Source organism: Equus caballus, chromosome 24 (assembly GCF_041296265.1).
Source record: "Equus caballus isolate H_3958 breed thoroughbred chromosome 24, TB-T2T, whole genome shotgun sequence".
In the NCBI taxonomy this organism is placed as follows: domain Eukaryota; kingdom Metazoa; phylum Chordata; class Mammalia; order Perissodactyla; family Equidae; genus Equus; species Equus caballus.
The window spans coordinates 30,678,158-30,700,344 of NC_091707.1; the positions used below are offsets into that span (position 1 = coordinate 30,678,158).

A 22,187-nucleotide genomic window follows, 5' to 3' on the forward strand; every position below is an offset into this window, starting at 1 on the left:
AACAAACTGAAATAAATGATAATCATAGCAGCCCTCGTGTGGTCTTGAGGCTCCGTAACGAATCTCTACAATGAATAGCAAAGACAGCACTACCAAATCCATAACAAGTGGATCAAATATCTCATCAAAAATTTCTTTAATTTGACCAAAAGGAGTTTGCAAATCAACACATTTTCAGCTAACATCATTTAAAATGGAGCAAAGCAAGCACAATAAACTATCAAATTCATTAACGAGTTTAGTCTGATCATAAGTAAAAATGGGATTGACTTTAGTCTCTCAGAGTTCAGATATGTCTTTTGAACACGTAAAAATGCACCATTTCAGCTTGGCTGTCTCTTCTTGAGCCTAAACACATTCATGCAATCCGTGACATAGGTCTCCACCAAGTTTTCTCCGATTAAGTGATTCTGAAACAAACTTTGAAAGAAGCTTCAAGCAATTTTTATTTGTATTCCGTTGTATTATTTCTCGCCCAGACATCCTTCCTGTTAGCCACAAGAACTCTTGAGACTCATTCAAAATTTTTTAAATGTCACTGCAATAATAGTTCTTCACTGATCAGTTTTACCACACAAGAATTTTATCGTATAAAAGTATATGCTCATTTGCGTCTCCACAATTGTAAGGCCCAGCTTTTTAAAATAAGCATCGAGGGACATCCTATACTTTTTAAATTGCCCACAGCTTACTTCTTATGGCTTTGGGAGTACCGTCTTCTTTTTTATATGATTGTAACTAAGAGGTTGTGAGCATGCATTCAACTAGCATAACCGTGTGCTCATGTACACCTGTGGGCAGCACTCAGGAGAAGCAGCCCACACCCAAGCCAGGGCCATGGCCATGGCCATGGCCATGCACCAACAGCCACGCTGCAATTACTTAGATTATTTTACCCCAAAGGGTCTGTATTAGTCAGGGTTCTCCAGAGAAACAGAACCAATGGGATATATAAAGATATATAGAAAGAGATTTATTATTAGGAATTGACTCAGGCAATTATGGAGGCTGAGAAGTCTCATAATCTGCTGTCTGCAAGCTGAAGGCCCAGGAAAGCCGGTGGTGTAGTTCCAGTCCAAACCCAAAGGCCTGAGAACCAGGGGAGCTGGTAGTCTTACGTGCCCATTCAAGTTTGAAGGCCTGAGAACCAGGACCACTGATGTCTGAGGGCAGGAGGAGATGGATGTCCCAGCTGAAGCAGAGAGCAAATCCCCCTTTCTCTGCCTTTTTGTTCCATTCAGGCTCTCAAAGGATTGGATGAGGCCCACCGGCCTTGGTGAGGACGCTCTTCTTTACTCAGTCTGCTGATTCAAATGCTAGTCTCTTCCAGAAACATCCTCACAGCCATACCCAGAAACAACATTTTACCACTTATCTGGGCATCCCTTAGCCCAGTCAAGTTGACACATAAAATTAACCATCACAGGGTGTGATTCTTGATGTTCTCAAGGGGCCTGAGTGCTCTCAGTTTGCCCACTAGTAAAAATAGTACATAAACTGTGTAAAGACAGCAGTTTGAATGCTGGCCTTTTAGACAAAGTTGAAAGCTTGTGCCAGCATGCGGCTGGATGCGATCTCAGCTGGGAGAAGGTGCTCGTTACAATTTTCAGGCAAAGAATTAAGAGAAAATTTAAGACTTGTGGCAAAGGTAAATGCGTGACTGGGTGAAGGATTTCATTGCTGAGCTTGATGATAAAAAGCGACTCACAAAGTTGCCTTCTGCAGTGGATACTCTTTTCAAGACTGAACATTCTCACTCAACACAAAGGCAAAAATACATTTTTTTAGTTGCATTGATTTGCTCACAAACAAAAATGAAGCCTGAGAGCTGGATGAAGGCAGCTGATTGTGAGGACTGTGAGTCATTGAATTAATCCCTAATTACCTGCAGCCAAATTACAGCACTGTGGATAAAACAAAGAACACCATGGGCGGTCATCTTGTATCGTGGAAAAAGCCACTTAATGAATATTCTCTGAGATAGTTAAAGAGCCCAACAGAAGCACCTTCAGAACAACTTGTGACATGAGCAACTTGACCTCTTAACAAAGACACTTTTGTTGAGTTTATATCCACGGAGTTTCAGTAGCCTGAAAACATTGTGCTACATACCCCGTAGGTGTAACTCTAGCGTCTCTCCTCAGTAGCTACCGGGATGTTTGTCTAAGCTGTTAAAAAAAAAAGTTGTAGCCATTATACATATGTAAGTCCGGTTTATAAATATTATGATGCAAAGACAGACAAGAGAAATTGCTTCGATGGTGAATGTGCTGTGTGTCGCCTTCCGCGGAGAAGCTCGGAGACACGGTCCTCTGTCCTGCTGACGGAGCCCGTGTTTCCACACTCAGCTCCATTTGCCCTGCTGCTTCCTCTCCCTGTTTCAAGCTTGGGTAAGCAGCTCGCAGGATGGTCACTACCTCTTTGTGCTGTAGTGAAAGGAGTTCTTATTGACCCAGGAGTTCTTGGCAAAGTGCTCTTTCAAGTCTTTTTGGCCCAATTCCCAGTTGTATGGTAGGTACTTGATAAACTCACTGTTGAACGTTATTCAGCTGCTGTGTTTTGTGGGCTCTCCCACTTGGGTACTTGGGCTCTCCTGCCAGTGCTTGAAAAGCACTCTTTTCATTGTGGTGCTCTCTCTGACTTTGCTGGTTTTGAGTGCCTGGTGTTTTTGGTGTCTGGCACATTCTTTTTCCCGGGTTTCCAATAAGTGGCCTTTTAAATAGTCTCTAGGCTTCCTGTGGGTTTGTTTGCTTGTTTTTTAAAATCTTGTCTTGTAACTTTTCCTTTACACATTTTTCCCTAACTAGTGTCCACATAGTGTCAAATTTCCCGTTTCTAACATCGAACATCTATGCAATGGAGATCTTCGGTTTTGTCTCTCCCTATGGGTAGTGGGGGAGCGGGAGTGTTGGAGTTGAAAGGCGAGAACTAACATTTATTATATACACAGTATAGACTTTACGTGTAATTTTATTTATTACTCACAAATGCTTATGCCCAAGATTATTTATAATAGCCAATATGTATTGAGCATTTATCACTTTACTGAAGACCCGGTTTTTGCTAAGGGATTTGTGTACTATCTCATTTGACATTCATGACAACTCTGTGGGGTAGATTATATTATTCCTACCATTTTCAAATGTCAGGATGCTGAGGTTCAGTGAAGCCAAGTGACCTACCTAAGGTCACACAGCTGGTAAGTGACAGAAGTGGGCTTCACACTCAGTTCAAAGCTTTGGCCACTACACCCTCGAGCATCCTGTTAACAGGTGCTGTAGCCGGCGTTCATAGCCAGGTCAACCTGGCTGCCGTGGCCACGCTTCTGCCACTACAGCACCCCTGCCTCCTTCATCATCACGTTATTAAATTCAGCTGCAGAGTGTGTAATTTAATAGTCTTATGATTATTGGCCCATGGTGAAAAGGTAATGTCCTTCCATTGCCTCAAAGACGTTTAAAGCCATGATATGGCTGAACAACTGCAGGCATAAATGAGTATTAGAAAAGATAGTCTTATGATCTTGTTTATATTGAATTTTGAATAATTTGCAACATGTTAGATGCTATCGAGAGGCTATTTTCATACGGGAAGCAAAAGATTCACCAGCCCTGTTTTAGCTTGACCCCATTGCCATTGGCCCATATTAGCCACATTTGTGAAACAGAGACATTGAGTTTGTAAAGGACTCCAATTAATTCATTCACGTATTCATTCATTCCCTCATTCATTCATCCAACAAATATTGTATTTACTAAGTTCCATCAATGTGCCAGGCACTGCTGTAGGTAACGTGGTTATAAACTGAACGAGACAGATGAAACCTCACTGGATTGTATTCTAAGGGTGAGGAGACCCATCGGAAGGTTTAAGCAGGAGCTCATGAACTGTTCTAATGTGTATTTTAAAAGGATCGCTCTGGCTGCTGGAGGGCAAGAGTGGAAGGAGGTAGAACAGATGGAAGGATTTTGTAGTGGTCTCGGCAAGAAATCATGGTGGTTTGGATGATTGTGAGTGATGGAGGTGGAAGGGATGAGAGGAGGCTGAGGTCAGGATACATTTTGAAGGCACAGCCAATGGGATTTTGCCAACAGATGAGCTGTGGGGAGTGAAAGAGAGAGAGAGTCAAAGATGGTTCCCAGTTTTGGGACTGGGCACCTGGATGAATGGAAATACCATCTATTGTCGACGGGAACCCTGTGGGAGCAGCAGGTTTGGGAGTTCTGTTTTGACTACTTCAGCTTTGACATGTCCCTCACCTGCATTTCTGGGTGCCATGTCAGGGAGGTGGAGGATGTGTGAGTCTAGAGCTCAGGGGGAAAGTCAGGTACTCTCTGTGGTTGACTTCCCCACCCCATCCCAGGTCATTCAGAGGTAGATAAACTGGGACCAGAGCTAAAGTTTCCTGCATCTTCCATTTGGCAGTGATTGGCCCCAGCTCACACGGACCTGGAGGAAACACATGTGGTTTCCCCAGCACGCCCTCCTCAGAGGCACCTGACCTCCCAGTGCTCCTCACATTTCCATAGAAGAAATTCCCAAGGCTCCAGAAGGGGGCGCCCAATGGCCAGCTGGAAGAGATTTTAATCAACTGACAACATGCAAGATTACTTAACTCCTCTACATCCACTCTGCCTGCCTGAATCTGTGGTATAATAATATTAATAATCAGTACTTTATGATGTTCACAGGAGCCAGGCAGTGTTCTAAGCACTTTAATATAGCGCCTCGTTGATACTCACGACAATCCCACATGGAAGGCACTCATTATCCCCATTTGACAGACAGCACACTGAGGCACAGAGAGGGTACGGAACATGACACCACCGGACTGGCCTGGTCTGCCCTCCATCCTGCTGGTCCTGATGAGGTCCCCTCTCCTCACGTCTTCTGTCACCCTAGCCCCCTTCACCTGCCTTGCTGAAGCCTGGCACAGGTGGTGGGCTTTCTGCTTCGTGCTCAGGGCCTGGTTACTCTCTTTCACTCCTGGAGAGCTGAAGGAACCTCAGCCCGACCCTCTGCTGTGGGGTCTACAGTCACATTTTAGCCTAGATAAGGCGAGGGCCACTTCTCTGGTTGACCTCTGGAGCGCCTCAAGCAAGCCCCAGAGAGTTTACTAAACAAGCTATGACTAAGATCCCAATCCTGGGAGGAGAAAGCCCCACAGTTCTTTCTGCTTACAGCACATTGCCTGGATGGGTCAGTGTGAAAGCTTCTCAGCTGACTCACTCGTTTCTCCTGGATCACGTCTCCTTTGGGATCTTCTAGTAGTGTTTAAACATATTCTTCGTATATCCGTGTACACTTTCTGTTAAGCTTATTGCTAGGTATTTTATATGTTTTCATTTTTACTTAAATAAATAAAAAAAATTTCCACCATATCTAACTAGTTGCAGTATATATATATGTATATACACATATATAACTAGTATATTTACATACATATATATGTATATATATGAAAACTACTGATTTTGTATGTTTAATTTGTATCCCACTAGGGTACTGAACTCTTACTGTTAGCAATGAATTTTCAGTTGATTTTCTTGGGTTTTATAGATATATAGTAATATCTTCAAATCACGATAATTTTAGCCTCTTCTTTTTAATTTTTTTATGCTTTAATTTCTTACTCTTTTCTGACTGCGTTGGCTAGTGCCTCCAGGATAATATTAAATAACGGCGGTGGTAGCCAGCAAACTTGCTTCTGCGTGACTTTAGTGGACTGCCTCTCATAGCTCCCTATTTACTTCAGGCACGAAATAGCTGTATCATGTTGAGGAGCATCCATATATTCTTACTTTATTGTATGTTTTGATCAAGTTGGTATATTGAGTTTGTCAAATGTTGTTTCAGTGTCTGTGAACATAATTACATGATTTTCTCTTTAGAGCTATTAATATAAATAATATATAATAATTTACTATATCTAATATAGTTAATAAATTATATTAATAGTTTTCCTAATGGTGAATCATCTGGGCATTCCAGGAATAAACTCCACTTGGTCATGGTGTGTTAGTTTTAAATGAGCTGTTGAATTTAGAATTGATATCCATACATGAGACGGATCTATAGTTGGTTTGTTTTGTACAAGCTTTGACAGATTTTGTTATTGTTATCATATGGGTTTCATACAAGGAATTTGAACATTTTCATTCTTTTTCCATGCTCTGAAACAGTTTGCATTAGAATTATCTGTTCCTGGAGCGTTTGGTACAATTTCTCTATGGAACTCCCTGATGCCATCTTGGGGGCCAGCTCTCTGACAACTTTCTCTCCTTTTCCGAAAGAATAGGCCTGTTTCGATATTCTCTTTCTTCTGGGTTAGTTTTATTAAGTTACATTTTCCTAGAGAATTGCCCATTTCATTCATATTAACATGTTGCAATTCTCTTAATTTCCTCTGTATCTATGGCTACTGTCCTCTTATCATTTATTATTCCGTGTCTGGGTACATTTGCCCTTTCTCTCCTGGCTGGACTAGCTACTGGTTTGTTGGGAGCTGGGTTCCCAGGGGAGTGGCCCATGAGGTGGAGTTGCGTATACAAGATGTTTATTAGGGAAGGCTGCTGGAATCTATGCCTGTGGAATGGAGGGAAGGGAAGCAGGAACAGGCAGAAGGATAAGTGATGCATGTCCAATGACAAACTCTGGTGACTTCTTGGGCAGCTCTAAGCTAGAATATCCCTTCAGAGTTGTCCCTGACTGGGCTGGATGACCAAGCCTCTATTCCTGCTTCAAAAAGGTAGTGGATATGGACCATTCCAGAAGGACTGTGAGCTTGAGTGACATGGCTCTCTGCAGCTAAGTCAATCCCGGAAGATGCTGACAACTGAAGGCTTTCTGTTGGCAGCACTTCCAGCAGCTGGACCAACAGGTCCAGGGAGGATTGCGATGGCCCATTTCAGGGTCCTCCACGTGGTTTATCAATTTTTTACTTCTTGAAGATTCTACTTTTTGACTTATTTATTGCTGCTGCTGTTTTTTTTCTAACATATTAATTTCTGCTTTTATCTGTATTAATTTCTTCTTCTTTCCATTTATTTTGTTCATTTCCTAACTTTTTGAGTCAGAGGCCTAATTTATGTGTTTTTCTATCATGTTTATTTTTATAAATATCTTTAGGGTTAAATATTTTCCTCTGAGAACGACTTTAGCTATATTTGGATACATCTTTGTTATTTTTTTTTCCTCTCTCTAGGAAGACTGCAATTCTGTATTTCCTTTTAGACGTTAAAGTTGTTTAAGAGTTTTTAAAATTTGCGGACGGAAGGAACTGTTTGTTTTCTGATTGTTATAAATTTCTAATTTTATTGCCTTTGGCCAGAAAATGTTGTCTATACTATTTCTACAATTTGGAATTTATTAAGATTTTCTTTGTGGGTTTGGTATATGGTCAATTTTTGTGAAAGTTCCACAGGCACTTGAAAAGAAGACATATTTTTAAGCTACATAGTTTGACATTTATCAGTTCAGATATACTTTATTCATTATTTAAGTACACTATAGCTTATTTATTCTTTGTTCCACTTACTGCTTTTTGGCCTGAATTCCGGCTGACCTTGTATTTAAGACTGTGGCCTCAGCTTTTTTTGTTTCATTGCATTTGCTTAGTATGCCTTGGCACAAACTTCTATTTCCAACCTTGCTGTATAACTTAATTTTTTTCCAGATGTGTATTTTTGTATGCTGAACAGAGAGTTTTTGCTTTGTGGTCCAATCTGAAAATCTTTTTATTTTAGTAGATAAGTTAAGCCATTTATATTAATTGATGTGACAGACATGTTTGGTTTTAGTTCTATTGTTTTAATTTACATTATGTTTTCTGAATTTAGATTTTTTTTTTTTTTACCATGTGGTCTTTTTGCTTTGTGTTGGTTCTCTGGGCAGTACTTCTGATGTTTAGAAAGGTACCTATTTTTGTTTAGTTAGTAAATAATAATTTATAATGTTATTTCATTTAATGCCCTTAGTCCTTTGCTTCTTTAGAAAATACCTATTAATTTTTTAATGAGAAGTGATAAAGTTACCACGCTCCTTTTTAACTTCTCCTCTTCTTTTCCTCCATCAGCTGATTTTTGTCAATGTTATCTTTCTTAGCATTTCTTTTGAACTGTTACATGTACTTGTACTTCCATTACTTTCCAATTTAAGTTTCAAATGATATCGTTGGCTTCCATTTTTACAGATGACCCCGTCTGTGAACTTATTTTAGCCCCTCACTTCTTTCTCTCTCCCTTTCTTTCCCTGTTTTTATGGTATAATTTTTATTATCAAGAATAAAATCTTCCCTGATATAGGATGTGCCATTTCAATATGCAAATTTAAGGTTCAGGAAAGACTTGTGAATTTTTACCTTTAAATCTTCTTCTCTTTCATTGTCTTGGTTTTCTTCCTTCTTCCAATTAAAAGTGTATTTGTTCTCTATTCTATCACTATTTCCTCTAATTCCTTTTAGTTATTCTTTTGTTCTCATTTCATTTTAGTCTTTTTATTTCTATTCTCTGTGTCCCTTCTTATGTTGTTCTGAAATGCCTGTGTTCCCTGTGCACCTTCCAAATTTTGCTTTTTTTCCCCTATGATATTTGCAAGAGTTTTACTGGCTCAAGTTTTCTCTCCTCCTGAAGTCTTGCCGTCTTTAATTGATTTCTTACAATTATGCTTTGTGGGTTTTCCTTTGTAGAAGCAATTTCTTCATTAGATTATTTTAATTCTTAGCAAAACATTTGCTCAGGATTTCCATCCATTTCATTGTAACATTTTTCTGATAGCAATTATGTCCGTTGGTAAGTTTTACTGCTCTTCCCCGCCTTTTCTTGGTCTGGTGTCTTTTTATCAATATTGTGCCAGTTTACTATGACTCATCTTTGAGTGAGATGCATTTCTGTGGAAGCTATTAGTAGGACATTCCTTTGGGACAGGGCAGAAAGCAACTTTTCAGGCTTCATAATTCAGAAGCTCTCTGCTGCCTGCTGCCTCAGAGACAGGCTGCTTTCTGCAAATAAGGCTCATCCAGAGATTCTTTGTATAGTCCGTCCCCACTGCTTCTGTGACACGAGCTAGACCCAAGAGGTCACCTCTTACCTGCCCTGCTCATCCCAGTTTCCACACTTGTGTTGTAAATAAGAGACAAGTTTTGCTCTTTGGGTGAGCCCATCAGTTTCAGGATGAGTACTTTATGGCGCTTTCTTAGACGTGACTCCACCGAATCCTCTTTCAATTCTCTGTTTTCTCGTCTTTACTTTCTACCCTATTTTAGCTTCTTTGGGGCACCTTTTGGTGTATTTTGAAGACTGTGAGTTATATATGTGTCCCAGTATAGGTGAAATTGAGTTGTGGGTTTTCTTTTTCATTCTCTTTATTGCTTCCGTATAATTTCCAGGAGAAGGGAAAAGATGCCGATCTGTATAACTTTGTTTATATCAGAGGTTCTGAAGAGTGACCTTCTTAAAATAAAAACTGGATCCTGTCATTCCCAGCTTAAAATCTTTTAGTGGCTTCGCATGTCGTATAGAATAAAATCCAAATGCCTTCGTACTAAGTCTTGTGTGATGGTCTAGTCTCTGTCCAGCTCTCCAGCCTCACCTGAAATCTCTCGAACGCCATGCCTCAGCCACATCGGTCGTCTTGGGCCTGTTAGAACATGCCAGGCTCTTGCTCACTTAAGAGTCTTTGTCTGTTAAACACTCCCTTTGCCCTGCCCCGTCTGGCCTCAGCATTCTTTCTATTACAAGTCCTTCTCATTTTATGGGTCTGAGCTTAAAGAACACATGTTGAGAGATGCCTTCCCTGACCGTCCTATTCCAGGCCCTTGCTTGTGAAGGGTAGCAGAACGTGCCACTCAAAATGTGCCACACTGGCATATTGATTATTTTGAGCTGTAGACACTTGAAAACCAGCAAATGCAAGGAGAGGTTTCTCTGAACTCCCCTCATCTGCCTGAAGACACATCCTCCAAAAGGAGCCCAGTCGTCATGAATCCCCTCCTGGGAGTTTCATCACCAGAGGGGACTGACTCTGATCTCAGCACAGGAGACTAGAAGTCGACGCCACGCCCAGACACACTTTGTCACAAACTATCATACTTCCCATCCATTCTTCTAAGGGCCCGGTCATCTTTCCTAAAAACCACTTCGTCTTCCCTAAGAGGCCTAACTCCCTCTCCCCTCCCCCTATTAAGAAGGTGTTTAATCCTGAGTTGTAAGCCACCTCCGGGAGTTACTCAGTTTTCCCTGGGTATCTCCCATGCCGACATGAAGTATACATGATAATAAACTTCTGTTTGTTTCTGTCTTGTTAATCTGTCTTTTATTATGGAGATCTCAGCAGCTAAGAACTCAAAAGAGTAGAGGAAAAATGATTTTTTCCTCCCCTACACATTGTAGTACTTCATACATTTTGTAATTATTTGTCTTTTCCCTTCTTCCCTTCTCTCTCTTCTTTTCTTCTTTCTTCATTTTCCCTATTCCTCTCTCCTTCTGTCCCATTCTCTCTCTCTCTTTCTTTCTATAAGCTTTAGGAGGACAGTAAAGAACTGTGATTATCTTGTTTTTTTTTCCAACACCTAACACAGTGGCTGTCATTAACATGTGCCCAGTAGTCATTTATTAAGAGAATATATTAATAAATGAAGATTGTTTTCACATGTGAGTGTCATATTTCCACAGGGAAATTGAATGGGTCTGTTGTTTGCATTTGAGAACAAAGAAGTTAGAGGGCAGTCTGGAGACCCTTTCTTGGAAGGGTTGGTTATAAGAACAAAGGACATTTCCTTTTGGAAAAAAGAGAAGTTTGGAGATAGATATTTGGACCCTTCAAATATAGGAAGTTTAATCTTGTAGAAAACTGTTTTTCCTCAGAAGAATCACCTGAGAAACTTGTTAAAAATATGAAATCCCAGGCTCTTCTCTGATCTTTGATACATTGGGTGTGGGGTAGGACTAGAGAATCTGGTTTTTTTGTTGTTTATTTCTTTTGTTTTTTAACAAGCCCCTCTGGTAGTTCTTTATATCAGAAAACGTTGGGGAAATGCCATTTTATAAGAAACAGTATTGTTACTGTGGGAAAAACTAGGACTTATGGGCTGAAGTTGCAGAAAAGCAGACTTTGACTCAACAGGAGGAAATTGTTTCAAACTAGGAGGGGGTCCAAGTGGACGAGGCTGCCTCCCCTGATGGATCCCAGCGGAGCCCGTCGACCCTCCAGGGGCTAATCTTGCAGTGGATCTCGCAGAGGGTAAATGAGATCCACGCTAACGTGGCTGAAATCTTGGGTTCAAGGAAACGCAAAGTCCTTTAAATGCTTGGGCTAACAGTTACTGTGAGAGTGGGAAAAGCAGGAAACAGCAATAACAACAAACAAAAAACCCACAAAAACCGAAACAAAAACCATGAGAGGTCGCAGGGAGGGAAAAAGGCAGAAAACAGTGGATATAATTAAACCCGCAAAGGTCTTGAAGACCAGAGGAAATCTGACATTTTTCATATACGTAGAGCCACAGGACAAACAAGAAGAATGGTGAACTGAACTGCAGTTACAGTTATTTACCAGATTGTCTTAAAGTGCAAGGGCCTCAGCAATTAACATGCAGAATCATCTTGCATTTGCAAATAAAAAATTAGGAGGAAATGGACTGTGAAGGGGTGGTTTCAGGGCCGCAGGAAGATGAGCTTGCCAGAAACTGTTCATCTGTGCTCAGTGATTCCCCAGGCAGCCCTGGAGGAGGAAGGCGGGTGGCCACTCTGACTTCCAGACGGTGACAAGTCAGAAGCAAAAGGTCTGGTTTGTTTCTGGATCGCGGTGGGGGCTGCTAGAGAAACGGAGGCTGGTTCTAGAAACTCACACTACACTGGCCTGAGGGAGGTTCAGAAAGGTGGGGGTGATCATCATCACTGTTTCTTAATGTGTATTAAGTTACTCATAATTACATATTATTTAATTCTCATAAAAATCCTGAATGATAGATGTAACCATCCCCATTTTACAGCGATGAAACTAAGCCCCTGAGAGGTTGTATAACTTGCCCAAAGGACCATTGCTATTCCCTTAACAAAAGCCTATTGAGTATTTTCTAGGGGCTAGCAAGTGAAGGAGATTCCAGATTTGAACTCATATCTAACTTCAAAGGCTACATTTTTTTCCCCTTTTTAACAAAGGGCCAATTTCAACAATAAATAAAGTGCTATCACAAATTGTAAGAAAAATCTCAATCATCTAAAAGAAAAATTGGCAAAGGGCATGAACAGGCAGGTCACTAAAAAATTAATATAAGTAAATTTAAAGGAAATAAATGGGTGTAAAATTTTAAGGACATCACAATAAAAGGAATGCAGGGCACAAGCAATGGCGTACTTGCTGGGGAACATGTGAACCACTGCCACTGCTTTGGAGGACATCTTGGTGAGAGCTATGTGGATCTTCAAGGCACATTCCCTTTGGTCCAGAAATTCCATGCTAGGATTTTATCATGTATATGATGACATATTTACATATATATGATAATATGTATATACTACATATAAAAATATATATAAACACACACACACGTAAGCAAGGATGTATCTGAAGATACTCACTTTAGTGTTGTTTGTAAGAGCAATAGAGACAACACAAATGACCTTCAATTGGGAACTTATTAAATAAATCATGGTAAAATATAAAATGAAAAGAAATTTACAAAGCCCACACTAAGTTCCTGGGTGATTCCGCCCCTCAGCAGTGATGAGGAGACCCAGCAATAGTCACGATACCTTCTAGACAGATGTTGAATTTTGTACTACTCATAGATCACTTGCAAACAGACTTTATTTTGAGCCTTTCAGTAACCCCAGGAAGCAGACAGAGCAGGTGTTACTCCATCCTGTGGACGGACAAGGAAACAGAGGCTCTGTGAAGTTAAGTTGTTCAATATAATGGTGAGAAATGACCGAGGCCTGGAATGCAGCTTTTTGGACTCTTTGCCCAGTGCTCATCATGACATCCAGTATTTAGAAAATAGGCATTTGTGACACCTTCCTCTGGGATAAGGGACAAGATCGAGGGGTGATTTTTTAGGTTGATATGGAGAGGGCCCCCTTGGGATCGAGTCTTGTCTTGCTCTGCTGGCAGCATGGTTTCTCCTGCTCCTGGTGAGGCCTGCCCTCCTCTCCCATCAAGGGGAGCAGACAGCTCTGGACACTCTCACCACTGGTACTGAATGTCCAAGACAAAGGCAATTTTTTTTGACAGATACCCTCTAATGTGGAACTTGCCTCTTTGGATATCCTTAGAAGCTTAAGCCTGACTGTTATAGCTTAAGACCGAACAGAAGAAAAGGAGAGTAAAGCTGAACCAATCTGGTAGTTGAGGAAGCCATGTGGATCACCCTTAGAGTAACAAAATCATGTCCCATTTTCCTCTATGATAAGGTTTCCAATCCTGGTTGTCCATTGGACCCACCTGGGAGAAGTGATGTTTTGGAGTGGTACATACTAGTTCATGAAAACCAATTCTGAAATTTTCAGAAATTTTGTGAACCAGTGGTCAAATATACCCATTATTAAAAATTAATTATGTAACCATATAATTAAATTATAGTAGAGACGAAAGTAATAAATACTCAAAACTCATCAATTCTTAATTATTTTACTCCTATCTATGCTCTTGAGGTTATTTACATCTATCGTATTTGTATGACAGAAATACTATAATGGTATACAACTGCTCATCTTTTCCCAAGACATGTGCTCAGTGACGTCATGTTGTTAGCTTAAAATTGACCATGATATACCACCACAATTGGCACATCTGCATCCCAGACCCCAGAGCCATGGTGCTCTACACACACACACTCAGGACACTGGCTCCGTGGCCACTTTGTGAGTGCCTGCTCCTAGGACACTGCAGCAGGAGTGCCCTTACCCAGGGTCAACTACCGCTCTGCATGTGCCTGCGCTCCAGACCCCAGCTCTATGGCTGCCCCACGGGTGCCTGCACATAAGATACTGGTGCCACTGCCACTGGGAGCACAGCTGAAAGCCAGAACCAGTGCTAAGAGAGATTCTGTTGGCCATAACTTCCCCCATGGGAGAAAAAGCAATCAGGAAGAGCCTAGAAGCCTTTTTCACCAAACACCCCAATAGCCCTTGGTGCTGCTGTGGTCACCTACAGCCTTGGCCACTGAGGACACGGGCAAACTTTGCCAGTACTGACTTCAGCAGATAGGGAAGCACAGTGTCCTAAGCAGGAACTGCCATACCCTACCCAGCTACACCCTCACACACACCCATAGGTGAAGGTCCTTCCCCACCAAAACCAGTCTGGAAGAGATAACTGCTACATCAAATGCACAGACATCAACACAAGGCTCTAAGAAACAGGGAAAATCAAGGAAACTGGACACCACCAAAGGAACATAGTAATTTTCCAGTAACTAACCCCAAAGAAATGGAGATCTACAAATTACTGGACAAATAACTCAAAATAATTGTTTTAAGGAAGCTCAGCAAGCTACAAGACAACTCAGACAGACAACTAAATGAAATCAGGAAAACAACACATGAGTAAAACAAGAAGTTCAGCAAAGAGATAAAAATCATAAAAAAGAAACAAACAGAAATCCTGGAGCTGAAAGATATAATGAGTGAAATAAAAAGTGCAATAGAGAGCATTGACAGCATACTTGATCAAAACAAAGAAAGAATCTGCAAACCAAAAGATAGGTCATTTGAAATTACCCAGTTAGCGCAACAAAAAGACAAAAGAATGAAAAAGAATGAAGAAAGCCCATGGAATTTTGGGGCACCAGTAAAGGAAATAATCATCCAAATGAAAAGACAACTTATGGATGGGAGAAAATATTTGTAAACTACATATCTGATAAGGGATTAATATCCAAAATATATAAGGAACTCATATAACTCAATAGTAAAAAAACTAAATAACCCCCCCCCCAAAATGGGCAAAGGACCTAAATAGGCATTTTTTCCAAAGAAGATATACAAATGGCAAACATTCGTGAAAAGATGCTCAATATCACTAATCACCATGGAAATAGAAATCAAAACCACAATGAGATATCACCCCACACTTGTTAGAATGGCTATTATCAAAAAGTCAATAGATAACAAGTGTTGTTGAGGATGTGCAGAAAAGGAATCCTTGTGCACTATTGGTGGGAATGTAAATTGGTGCAGCCACTAAGGAAAACAGTATGGAGGTTCCTCAAAAAATTGAAAGTAGAAGACCGGCCCAGTGGCGCAGCGGTGAAGTGTGCATGTTCCGCTTCGGTGGTCCAGGATTTACCATTTCGAATCCCGGGTGCGAACATGGCACCGCTTGGCAAGCCATGCTGTGGCAGGTGTCCCACGTATAAAGTAGAGGAAGATGGGCACAGATGTTAGCTCAGGGCCAGTCTTCCTCAGCAAAAAGAGGAGGATTGGCAGCAGATGTTAGCTCAGGGCTAATCTTCCTCAAAAAAAAAAAAATTGAAAGTAGAACTGCCATATGATCCAGCAATCCCACTACTGGATATATATCCAAAGGAAATGAAATCACTATCTTGAAGAGATATATGCACTCCCGTGTTCATTGCAGCATACTTCAGAGAAGCCAAGACAATGTGGAAACAAGCTAAGTGTTCATTGACAGATGAATGGATAAGGAAAATATGATATAAAATGGGATACATATATAATATATATATAATGGAAAATTATTTAGCCTAAAAAAGAAGGCCATGTGTGACAACATGGATGAACCTTGAGGACATTATGCTAAATGAAATAAACCAGACACAGAAAGACAAATATTGCGTGACCTCACTTATATGTTGAATCTAAAAAGTAAGTCAAACTCATAGTAACAGAGGGTAGAATGGTGTTACCAGGGGCTGGGGTATGTGAGAAAGGGGAGATATTTGTCAAAAAGTAGAGATTTTCAGCTATAAGATGACTAAGTTCTGGATACCTAGTGTACAGCATAGTGACTATAGTTAACAATAATGTACAGAAATACTTTGGAGATATTGCAGGTTCAGTTGCAGACCATCTCAATATAGCCAATATTGCAATAAAGCAAGTCACATAAACTTCTTGGTTGCCCAGTGCATATAGATGTGTACACTATACTGTAGTCTATTAAGTGTGCAATAGCATTATGTCTAAGAAAACAATGTATATACCTTAATTAAAAAATACTTTATTGCTAAAAAGTACTAGCCATCATCTGAGCCTTCAGCAAGTTGTAATCTTTTTTCTGGTGGAGGGTCTTGTAAAAAACACAATTATCTGTGAAGAGCAGTAAAGCGAAGTACAATAAAACAAGGTATGCCTGTAAATGATCTATGGCCAGAAAATAGAATAGAACTTATCAACAAAACTAAGAGCTGGTTTTTTTGAAAAAATAAACAAAATTGACTAACCTTTAGCTAGTCTAACTAAGAAAAAAAATGAGAAGACCCAAATAAATAAAATCATAAATGAAAGTGGAAACAACTGATACCACAGAAATACAAAGGCTCACAAGACATTAGTATGAATAATTATATGCCACCAAATTGGATAGCCTAGAAGAAATGGATAAATCCCTGGAAACATACTATGTACCCAGACTACAGCAGTATCTTTGAGGTACACTGGCACTTGAGAGGAGATCTCAAATGTTCTCACTACAAGAGAAGAAAAGGTAACTATGTGAGGTGATGAACACATTACTTCACTTTTGTGGTAATCATGTCACAAGGTATACGTCTATCATCATGTCGTACACCTTAAATATACATCGCACTGTATATCTTAAGTATATACAACTTTTCATTTGTCAATCACACCTCACTAAAGCTGGAAAAAAATCACTAATACCTGGATCCTGTCCTCAAAGTTTCTGATGTAACAGTTTCTGACGTAACAATTGCATCATCCTCAGGGGATTTTAATGTGCAGCCAGGGTCGGGAACTTGTGCTCCAGAGATTTTCAAAATTGAATTCCTGAAAGTAGGCTGGGCCATTGGACCGAGACCGGCTTAACAGGAGAGGTGGATCTCCTGCCCAGGCACAGATGACCACGAGGAAAGTTTATCCTCTGAGATGCAGCCAGCCCGTCTTCAAGCGGCGACGCCCACGCTTGCTCCCTGCTGCAAAAAGATTCCAGCTGGGGCAGGAAGGGAAGCTGGGTACAAAGGAAACGCAGTGAATAACACAGGGCTTAAAATCTAAGCTCCAGATTATGGGAAGAGGAAGAAAGTGTGAAGATTGATTTGTCACAGGCAACTAGTTGTGTACACGTTGGCAATAGCATACTATAAAAGATCTTGTTCAAGGGGGCCAGAATTAGCTCAGGGCCAGACTTAAAGAGGTTTCATTTCTAAATTAATAAAACATGTTAACTATACACATACACAGAGCACAGGAGAGTGCCAGAGGCAGAAGTATAGGTCTTTTAGAGAGAATGTCTGCCTAAATTAGTAATTTAATCTTTCTTATGTAGAATCTCTTATTTTTTTCCCCTATGGTTTTAAATTATTCTTCATTTACACTGTGTTTTTTTCCTATCAATTCCTTTCTCTGACCTTGTATGACATCTTACTTACTCTTACTGAAAAAGAATCAGAGTAACTCCTTCTTCTTCCCAAGTCTGCTGAGAGCCAGCAGAATGTCTAGAGGTTGGCCAATCACCCCAGCGTGAGGTGCTCGGAAAGGTAGGAAACCAGAGCTGGAGGGTGAAGGGAAATGAAAGGAAAAGAGAGTGGTTAAAGGGCCAGCGTATGCCAACCTCTGCTTCTAATCAAACTCAGGTGGAATCCAAAGCGATTGGATAGAGTGAAGCCTATGGGGGAAGGAGGGGTGGGGGCCGCACAGATAGTCCTCTTCACAGCTGATTCACAAATCTCGGCTGAAGCCCCTCACAGGGTACCGCAGGGAGACTGGAGGTAAAAGCGGGGCAGCCTGGATTGTTCTAAAAATCCTCGGTCTTCTGTAATACATTTAGACCGACTTCGGTTCTGTACACACTTCAGCTATTTTTAAGAGATGAGGATTAGAGCAAGAAATTGGAAAGAGCTAAAACTAGACACTGTGGCAGAGGCTACTACTTATTCCCCATTTATTAATTCTCTTCGTCCTTCTTAATACAGCCTCCATTGCTTAAAAAAATTTTTCCCAGCATTTTATTCTGAAAAATTGCAAACATACAGTTAAGTTGAAAGAATTATACAGTGAACACCCATATATCCACTACCTAGATTCTATCATTGTTAATTTTGCCATATTTGCTTTTCTCTCTCTTTATCACATACCTATCTCTCCACCCTCCATCCACCTTATTTTTTGATGCATTGCATGGTAGGCTGCAAATACCAGCACACTCTATCCCTTCTCTTATCAGCATACATAATATTAACCAGAGTTCAATATTTGGTTATGTTTTTTTTTTTATTAATGTTATGATAGATTACAACCTTGTGAGATTTCAGTTGTACATTTTTGTTAGTCATGTTGTGGGTATACCTCTTCCCCCTTTGTGCCCTCCCCCCACCCCCCCTTTTCCCTGGTAACCACTGATCAGATCTCCTTGTCAATATGGTAACATCCACCTATGAGTGGAGTCATATAGAGTTCGTCTTTCTCTGACTGGCTTATTTCGCTTAACATAATACCCTCGAGGTCCATCCACATTGCTGCGAATGGGCCAATTTTGTCTTTTTTATGGCTGAGTAGTATTCCATTGTGTATATATACCATATCTTCTTTATCCAATCATCAGTTTCTGGGCATGCAGGTTGGTTCCGCGTCTTGGCTATTGTAAATAATGCTGCGATGAACATAGCGGTGCAAGGGACTCTTGGGATTTCTGATTTCAGGTTCTTAGGATAGATACCCAGTAATGGGATGGCTGGGTCATAGGATATTTCTATTTTTAACTTTTTGAGGAATCTCCATACTGTTTTCCATAGTGGCTGTACCAGTTTGCATTCCCACCAACAGTGTATGAGGGTTCCTTTTTCTCCACAACCTCTCCAACATTTGTCGCTCTTGGTTTTGGATGTTTTTGCCAATCTAACGGGTGTAAGGTGATATCTTAGTGTAGTTTTGATTTGCATTTCCCTGATGATTAGCGATGATGAATATCTTTTCATGTGTCTATTGGCCATATTTATATCTTCTTTTGAGAAATGTCTGTTTATGTCCTCTGCCCATTTTTTGATCGGGTTGTTTGTTTTTTTGTTGTTAAGCCTGATTATGTTTTTTAAGGTAAATTACATGTATAGTGAAATGCATAAATCTTAGCAATAACACTTACTGAGTCTAGACAAATGTTTAGCCCAAACCCCAATCAAGATATGGAATATTTTCATTACCCTCAGAAAGTTCCTTCATGCCCCTGCCCAGTCAGTCTCCATCCACGTACCCTAATAGGCAACAACCATTGTGAATTTTTTCTACCACAGATCAATTTTGCCTGTTCTAGATCTTCCTATGAGTGGACTTATACAGGATGTGCTCTGTTTATCTGGCTTCTTTTAATCAGTATGTGAGGCTACTACTTATTCCCCATATATTAATTCTCTTCTTCCTTATTAATACAGCCTCTACTTCTTAACTAGGCAAATGGTTACCTAGAATAAAATCTCCTCTTCAGTTTGTTCATGGTGAAGTTCTGGAAATAGGATATAAGTGGGAAGGTCAGGAGAGATTCTAAGAAGTGTCCTTAAAGAAAAGGGATGCATCCTTTGTCCCTTCCTCCTTCTTGTTGGCTGCAATATAGATGTAAAAACTAGAATGTTGGCAACTGACTTGCACCATTGGGGTTGGTGAAGAGCAAGATGGAAGGAGCCAGAATTCCAGTTCCTGGTAAAATGGAGTAGACGCTGCCCCTTATCTCTCCCGCTGAATGCAGCTATAAAACATGGACAGAATACTTGGAACTGATGTTTGAGGACTCTAAAAAGTAAAGGATAGCAGGAAGATTGGTGAAGAAGCCCAGAGTTCAAAAAGCCACCAAATCAGTGATGAATCCCCCCCCCCACACTTTTTTCCTCTGTCATCCCCGAGTCTGAACTCAAGGCAGCCTGAAACCAGGAAGTGGGCACCAAGGCGTGGACGCAGAGGCTCCAGGAGAAGCCCTCTAGCCCTGGCTTGAAGAGCGCAAAGGGGCTTCCTAAATGTACTGAGAAATCCTCCACATCTAGGTTTTCTCCACTCTCTTGAACTCCAGCCCCAAGGTCATGCTGTGACAGTGGTGGCAACAGCAGTGACAGTGGCAGCAGTAGGATCTGCAGGTACCTAAACTGAGGGATGGGAACTTTCCTCTCTGATCAGAGGGGCTGTGGTCCTTAAAATATAAGGTAAATCTCTATTTTGTTTTGTCTCTGTCTTCCTGCCACTTGGCCTCTATTATAGATGCAGTTGTGGGAAATATGCAGCAGAGCCAAATAAAAAAGCCCCGGTTTTCTGACCAGAGGACCATAAAGGGAAGCCCCAAGGAACAAGAAACTACCAGAAATATCATAGAGAGGGTAAGAGCTTGGGAAAGAGATCCCATAAAGCTCCTGGGTTCATCCCCAAGTTGTACATACATGGCCCTGAGCCTAAACAGCGTACTGTAGACTTGAGAAATGAAGTACTAGATAGGCCACCACCTAAGTCCCAGACCGGCCACTGGGTGGCACACATGACAGAAAGATATGAATAGCACAGGAAAGGCTTTGAAAACAGAACTGACACTGGAATTACGTTCCATGGAAGGCTGGGCAGAACTTGATGCCTGAACCCAAACAGGTCTGTACACTGGCAAAACAAAAACATCAACATTCTCTATGGGGTTTAAACAAGACTTGGAGACTCATGACGTAATATCCAAAATGTCCATGATATAATCCAAAATAATTTTGACACATTAGCAACCAGAGTAAAACCCTCAGTTTGTACAGAAAAAGACAATCAACAGACAGTGATGCTGAAATGACACAGACATGAAGATTATCTGAAGGACTTTAAAGCAGCTGTTACAAACTGCTTCCAGAAGTAGGGATGAACACTCTTAATGAATAGAAAGATAGAAAGTTTCAGCAAAGAAACAAAATCTGTAAGGAAAAAATAAATGGAAATTTTAGAACTAAAAAACACAAGTGAAATAAAAATTCCGCTGGATGGATTCAACAGCAGAATGGAGATGACAAAGGCAAGAGTCCGTGAACTTGGAGATGGAGCAATAGAAATTACCCACATAAGTGACAGAGAGGAAAAGATTAGGAAAAAAGTTAACAGAGCCCCAGGGACCTATGGGACAACACCAGGAGTCTAACAGTTGTGGCATCAGAGTCCTAGAACATGAGGAGAAAGCACATGGCGCAGAAAAAAATATTTGAAGAAATAGTGGCTGAAAACTTTCCACATTTCTCTGAAGACTTGAATGTGCAGATTCAAGAAGTTCAAACCTCAATAAGATAAACCAAAGGAATCTATGTCCAGATCCATTGTAATCAAACTACTGACGACTAAAGACAAGGAGAAAAAAATCCTAAAAGGCAGCTAAAGAAAACGCCACATTACTAATAGTGGGAAACAATTCAAGTGACTATAGATTTTTCATCAGAAACTTTGGATGAAGAAGTGGAACAGCATTTTTGAGTGCTGAAAGAGAATAAGCATCAACCCAGAATTGCATTCCTCAGATAAACCACACTTATTTATGAGGTAGTCTCATTTTTATACTTTACTGGATTTGGTCTGCTAATATTTTGCTTAATTTCTTTTTCATCTTTGTTTATGAGAGAGCTTGGCTTATAATTTTCCTTTTTTGTATTTTCCTTGTTAGGTTTTGGTTTCAAGATTTTATTAGCCTTATAACACACGTGGGGCAGTGTTTGTTCACTCTTTTTGTATACTTGGTAACAGCTTGCATAGAATTGTTATTTTAATTTGTGTTTAAATTGATTTGGTAGAACTAGTTAGGAAGCCATCTGGGGCTCAAGTTTTCTTTGTGGGGTTTAAAACAATTGATTAGATTTCCTTGATGGTTTTAGGACATTCAGATTTTCTATTTTCTCTTGAGTCAATTTTGGTAAGTTATATTTTTCTAAATATTTACTCATCTAAATTTCCAAGTGTATTGGCATAAAATTGTTCATAAACTACTCATTATCTTTTTAACGACTGCATCATTTGGAGTATTTCTCCCTGTTTATTTCTAATAATGTTTATTTTGCC

General features: G+C 40.4%; 1 long non-coding RNA gene across 1 annotated transcript in view; it reads left to right on the forward strand.

Annotated features, from left to right (window-relative positions):
* Positions 1 to 2,121: 2,121 nt before the first annotated feature.
* The window catches only part of LOC138920654 (uncharacterized), a 71,397-nt gene continuing 51,331 nt past the window's right edge, over positions 2,122 to 22,187 (forward strand). Inside the window, exon 1 of the long non-coding RNA XR_011432191.1 lies at positions 2,122 to 2,390. This is a non-coding gene — a long non-coding RNA (uncharacterized lncRNA). The remainder of the gene's footprint in view (positions 2,391 to 22,187) is intronic.